Raw genomic sequence first — 6,000 nt, forward strand, 5'->3', positions numbered from 1 at the left:
GCACCCACTTTTCAAATTTACGTAGAAGAGGGCGAGACAGAACGAAGTTTTAGGGTTGAGTTTTGGGTTCTTTTCTTTTCTTTCACTATTCATTCTATGCATTTGCTTCTAACTTTTTACAAGGAGAATGTTCTGTCTGTTGTTGAAGAATAAAAATAACTAAGTCTACCAGGTTCCCCAAAGCCTTACCTGAGAACCATGCTTCTGGGTTATCTCCCCAAAGGTAAAAGCTGCCTTTTTAGAACACATGAAATATCTATGCCTTGTGTGTGAGGAGGGTGGTGTGTGTGTGTGTCCGTGAACAAGCCAAATTCTCCCAGTAAACCGTGAGCCATGTAGGACAGCACTCATTTCATTTGCCTTGAAGAAGAGTGTCTTGTGTTAAGTGTATCCTGAAAGGATGAGAGCCAGGGACAAATTTGGGCTGAGTTAGGCTGATCTCGGGTGGCCTTGGCCTACAGTGGCTTGAAGCGGGGCTTGGGTTCCCAGGCAGAGACTGAGGCCAGGCCACAGCAGTGAGAGCACCGAGCTCTGACCCGAGATCAGTGGGCAAGGACGAGAGCCCTGGCCCTTCTGCTCTGCGGGAAAGAACCTCCACGAAGATGGAAAGAAGCAAAGCAAGGAGAGTGCTCGTCAGGAGGAAAACCAGCATGTCGCGTGTGGACACACACACGGATGGATCCAGAGAGAGAGGGCTGAGTTCTCCCCCTGCGGCAACTTGAGCTACTTTTGTGGGGCGTGTCTCTGGATTCCCTTTGGCCAATCATTTCCCTGGCTCACAGCCTATAACGGGCATATCTCAGGGTCCTCCCATGTGTGTGCATGCATCTCTTAGCCAAGACAGACTCTACTGCTAAGGCCTGTGGGTGGGGCATCCCTTGACGTCTCTCCCCTTGTGACTTCCTGGGAGCCTTTCTGCACATGCGTGGTCAGCGAGGTCTCCTGAGAAAGAAATACGCGGTCTGGGCAGGGCCCAGCCTCCTCCCTTAATTGCCCCACTATTCTCATCTGCCGTTTTAGTCCACGCAGAATCAATCTCAGATTGCTTTACCCTATCTCCTGCCTCAAGGTCGCTATGTGCCCAACAATGCAGCTCCAGCCCAGGTTCAAACAGACTCACTTCGAATTTTTCCAGAAAACCGTCGGGTAAGAGGAGGTGGGTGCTCTGTCCATCAGTTCCTTTCTGACCTTCTGTCCTGTGTGAGAACATGGCCTTTCCTCCCTGGAAATGAGGCTTTTCTCTCTAGAGGTGGTCCTGAGGGGACCCTGAGCTGAGTGGGAATCCTAACCAGAAGGGAGCCCAGAGCAGGAAGTGAAGCTGAATCAGAGGTGGGGCAAGGATGTGGCTGTCAGTCTGAGAGGGTCCTTTGCTGTAAGCCATCAGCACTGGGGTCACAGCCTCTGGGGCCTCAAGGAGTGGGTTGGCGCAGCTACAGAAAGAGCAGTGGTGGAGAGAAGCCAGATCCGAGCCTCACGTCCAGACCTGCCTGCGTGCTCTGGGTGACAGGTCAGGGCCCTAAGCTAGTGAGACCTGCGTGGGGCCACTGCAGGGACGTTTTGGTTGTCGGAGCACAGGCTGAGCCCAAGGCAGGCAGGGAGTAGGCCCTGCTCCTTGGGACCCACGGGACTTGGGCAGAGATTTGAGGAGGAGAAAGACGACCCCAGAAGGTAAAGAGGCTTACCACAATGAGTAACTCAAATTACCTCGTAAGTTTGTTCTTCTAGAGAGGAAACCATGTCTCTTAGAAAACAAACAAAAATGAGAACGGAGAGGAGAATAGGAAAACTGCCTTTAAAATGGAAAGGTCACACCCTTTTAAGAATTGCCAGGCCTCTGTGATCTCACGGCTCCCTCTCCTCCACCTTTCTGTGCGAGCCCCTGGGCTGGAGCACGCACAAGCTGAAGAGGAACAGGAAGACTCTTATGCCATTTTCCCTGAGTTGTCGCAGGGAGGAGGCGATTCTGACTCCATGCTGGAACTGCTTCTTGGACTTGCTTTCCTTTGCTTTTGTTATTATAATCATACATAATCATCTGCCTCAGAGAATCCCGCCCATCTGCCTGACTGCTAAAGTGCCTTTGTTCAGAACCCTGTCAACCTGTGAATGGTAGGAAAGAAGAATTAACACATGCCGTCCTTGAGGCAGGCCATTCTAGGAGATATTTGCAAGAGGAACGGACTTTTTATTTTTTCTGGTTTTCAAACTTTAAATGTGTTACTTTATATTGGGATATAGTCAGTCAGCAGTGTTTCGGGTGAACAGGGAAGAGGCCTTTTTATTTCCTCGCCTCCCCCATCTCTGATCTACAAAAGAAACTGGCGTCCAGGTCCCAGTGAGATGGTTATTTTGAGACATTAGTCTTCCATTCTCTTGGTCCGTTGGCTTTGCAAATAAAGTCATATCCCATGCCTCAGCACCTCAGCTCCCATTCATTGGTCTGTTGAGTAGCAACAGGGTGAGCTTGGATCCAGTAACAGTCAGTCAGCCAACTCAGTCATCCATGTCTGACTCTTGCAACCCTGTGGGCTGCAGCACTCCAGTCCATCACCAACTCCCAGAGTTTACTCACACTCATGTCCGTTGAGTCAGTGATGCCATCCAACCATCTCATGCTCTGTCATCCCCTTCTTCTCCCATCTTCAATCTTTCCCAGCATCAGGGTCTTTTCTAATGAGCTGGCCCTGAGCTGGGGGCGGCAAGGGCCCCAGCGCCGCTCCTGTGGCAGCGAGGAGGCCCCCTAGACCATGCTCTGCAGCCTGGGCAGCCCCCAGTCCAGGCTGGGCTCAGCCTCGTCAGTACACGCTGCACCTGCTTCCTTCGGCCAGGCGGGTCTGGGCCCTGGCAGGTGTGCACAGGCGGATCCTGGACCTGGAGCCCTGCAGGGCCCCCTTGGCTGAGGATGTGTGGGTGGGACAGGGGGCTACTGGCAGGGCCTTGAGCTTCGAACCGGGACCGTGACTCCTTTCTCATGTTCTGTTTAGAAGACGGAGAAGAAGAAGAAGGTAGAGAGGCTGAAGGTGAGGCCCGCTGGCCATTGGGACGTGGAGGGGCAGCCCCTCCTGCAGCTGCGGGGAGACCCTGGGGGAGGGGAGGCCCTGGGGGAGGGGGAGACCCTGGGGGGAGGGGGAGACCCTGGGGGGAGGGGGAGACCCTGTGGGGAGGGGGAGACCCTGGAGGAGGGGGAGACCCTGGGGGGAGGAGGGAGAGACCCTGGGGGGAGGGGGAGACCCTCGGGGGAGGGGGAGACCCTGGGGGGGAAGGGGATACCCTGGGGGAGAGGGGGAGACCCTGGGGGGAGGAGGCGGAGACCCTGGGGGGGAGGGGGATACCCTGGGGGAGAGGGAGACCCTGTGGGGAGGGGGAGACCCTGGGGGAGGGGGAGACCCTGGGGGGAGGAGGGAGAGACCCAGGTGAGGAGGGGGATACCCTGTGGGAGAGGGGGAGACCCTGTGGGGAGGGGGAGACCCTGTGGGGAGGGGGAGACCCTGGGGGGAGGGGGAGACCCTGGGGGGAGGAGGGAGAGACCCAGGTGAGGAGGGGGAGACCCTGGGGGGGGAAGGGGATACCCTGGGGGAGAGGGGGAGACCCTGGGGGGAGGAGGCGGAGACCCTGTGGGGGAGGGGGATACGCTGGGGGAGAGGGAGACCCTGGGGGTGGAAGGGGATACCCTGGGGAAGAGGGGGAGACCCTGGGGGGAGGAGGCGGAGACCCTGGGGGGGAGGGGGATACGCTGGGGGAGAGGGAGACCCTGGGGGGGGAAGGGGATACCCTGGGGAAGAGGGGGAGACCCTGGGGGGAGGAGGCGGAGACCCTGGGGGGGAGGGGGAGACCCTGGGGGGAGGAGGCGGAGACCCTCGGGGGAGGGGGAGACCCTGGGGGGGGAAGGGGATACCCTGGGGGAGGCGGAGACCCTGCGGGGGAGGGGGATACGCTGGGGGGAGGAGGGAGAGACCCAGGTGAGGAGGGGGAGACCCTGGGCTGCTATTCACAATGTACTGAGGAGAATGTGTGGAGGGTCCTTAAAAATAACATACAAGTGTTCCTGGCAATAATCTTCGCTTCCTTTGTCCACTGAGGCTGAATAAGAAAATACAGAGACAGAGCTTGGAGGCAACAGAGAGGTGGCTTCAATAATCAGCCAGTGGAGGGGGGACATGGTAGGTCCCCCCATGAGGAGTCTGCAGGCTTATATAAGGCAAGGGCGCACAGTGAGGGGCTGATGATGAGGAACAAACATATTAGAATCATCCCCAGAACAGTCACAGGCTGGCGTCAGTCACCCAGGAACGGAGTCTGGCAGTTCGGGGGCTCTGCAGCCTCCTTTCTGAGGTGTAACTACAAGGGGCAGGGTGTTGTAAGGGGAAGCAAAGGGCTCCAGGTGTGAAGTGCAGCTCCTGCAGAGCGAGGGGGCAGAAAAGCAAACTGGCTCCCGGCACGCAGAGTGCAGAGCGGCTGCAGTGAAAGAGGAAGAGGAGAGAAGCGAGGCGCGCCCGGGCCGGCTCACCGCGCGCTTTAGTCTTTGTTCTCAGGAAAGAAAAGAAAAACTCACTCCTCCTTCTTATTTTCTCTTCACTGCAACCAATTCCCCCATCACTTTACGCCCTCCAGATCGATGGAGAAAGGGAGATAGGTCTCGTTCTTGTTCTTGTCTCAGTTTTGGTCTGTTTGATGATCACCAGCTGTTCAACCCAGGGACCCATCTTTCTCCTGCTTCAAATTTTCCTCGAGAGACATGAACTCCAAGAAATATCTACTGGGGTGATGAGACAGATGGTCAGTCTTTCATAACTTCAATGCTGACATGGTTTTCATAGACCCTATCTAATCGATGTCACGGAGCTCCCGCCCAGTTTTATTAAGGGCCCCAGGGTGACTTTTGTGGTTACTCCCGGAGGATCTGTTCAGAGGAGTGGCTGTGGTCTCTTCGGGGCTGTGAGTTTTCTCTCTGCATCATTGTCATCTTGAAATGAATATGCTGTCATCTGGAGGAGACAAGTCATAACAGGTAGCTTAAGAAAACAGAGGCCACAGATCAGTAAAAGGGTTGCTGTAACCAGGGGCCAAAGAAAGGGTAAGAACCAAGTTACACTTGATGACGATTTTGATTGTGGTCCAGATAGGGTCGCTGCTTCGGTCGTCCTGTCCAAAGGGATGGAGCCATTCAGACCCAGAAATAGCTGCAGGAATAACAGCCTGAACGTTGATACATAAACTAGAAAAAAATAAGCCTGAAATTGAGCCTGAATCCTAATTTAGACTTAACACTTTGAGGGGACTGTTAGGTAAAAGATGACCAGGACACCAAAAAGAGTGTCTAACAGGCTTTAATGGCGAAGCACTCCCGGCGAGGTTCCTGGACCCGAACGAGGCAGGTTGAGGAAGTCCGCGCCCGGACTGTGCTGGGAAGTGGTTTATATGCGTTCGTTGCAAGGGATGGTCAGGCTAGATCGCCCAAAAAAGGTACGGTTAGCGGACGAGGGTTCGGATAGGTGGTTAGGTCGAGGTGTCGCTCGGGCTGATATGTCCTACGTGGCTGGGGTGGGGCTGCTTTAGCTGGCGAAGTGTGCTGTCGTTGGTCCCACGGATATGGGAGGATCCTTCCGTTAGGGAGTTTCTCACCAGTGGGAGAGAGGAGGGGCGGCCCATCATGGCCCTGGGGTCTGGCCTTGCAGGGACATGTAGCCAGGTAGCCAGCTGTCTAGGTTTATCAACGTAGGTCTTAACTTTTAATATGGCTATTGGTCATTACATATTTGTTTTTCTTTTCTTGTCAACATATGATCCAGAGCAATTTCCTTGCCTAAACAAGGAATATAACAGTTAAAAGTTACAAGAAGAGACCTTTAAAAAGTAAGGTTCTAGACCTGCCTCTTGAGAAACCTGTATGCAGGTCAGGAAGCAACAGTTAAAACTGGACATGGAACAACAGACTGGTTCCAAATAGGAAAAGGAGTATGTCAAGGCTGTATATTGTCACCCTGCTTATTTAACTTACAT

The sequence above is a fragment of the Capra hircus genome, unplaced genomic scaffold (assembly GCF_001704415.2).
Source record: "Capra hircus breed San Clemente unplaced genomic scaffold, ASM170441v1, whole genome shotgun sequence".
In the NCBI taxonomy this organism is placed as follows: domain Eukaryota; kingdom Metazoa; phylum Chordata; class Mammalia; order Artiodactyla; family Bovidae; genus Capra; species Capra hircus.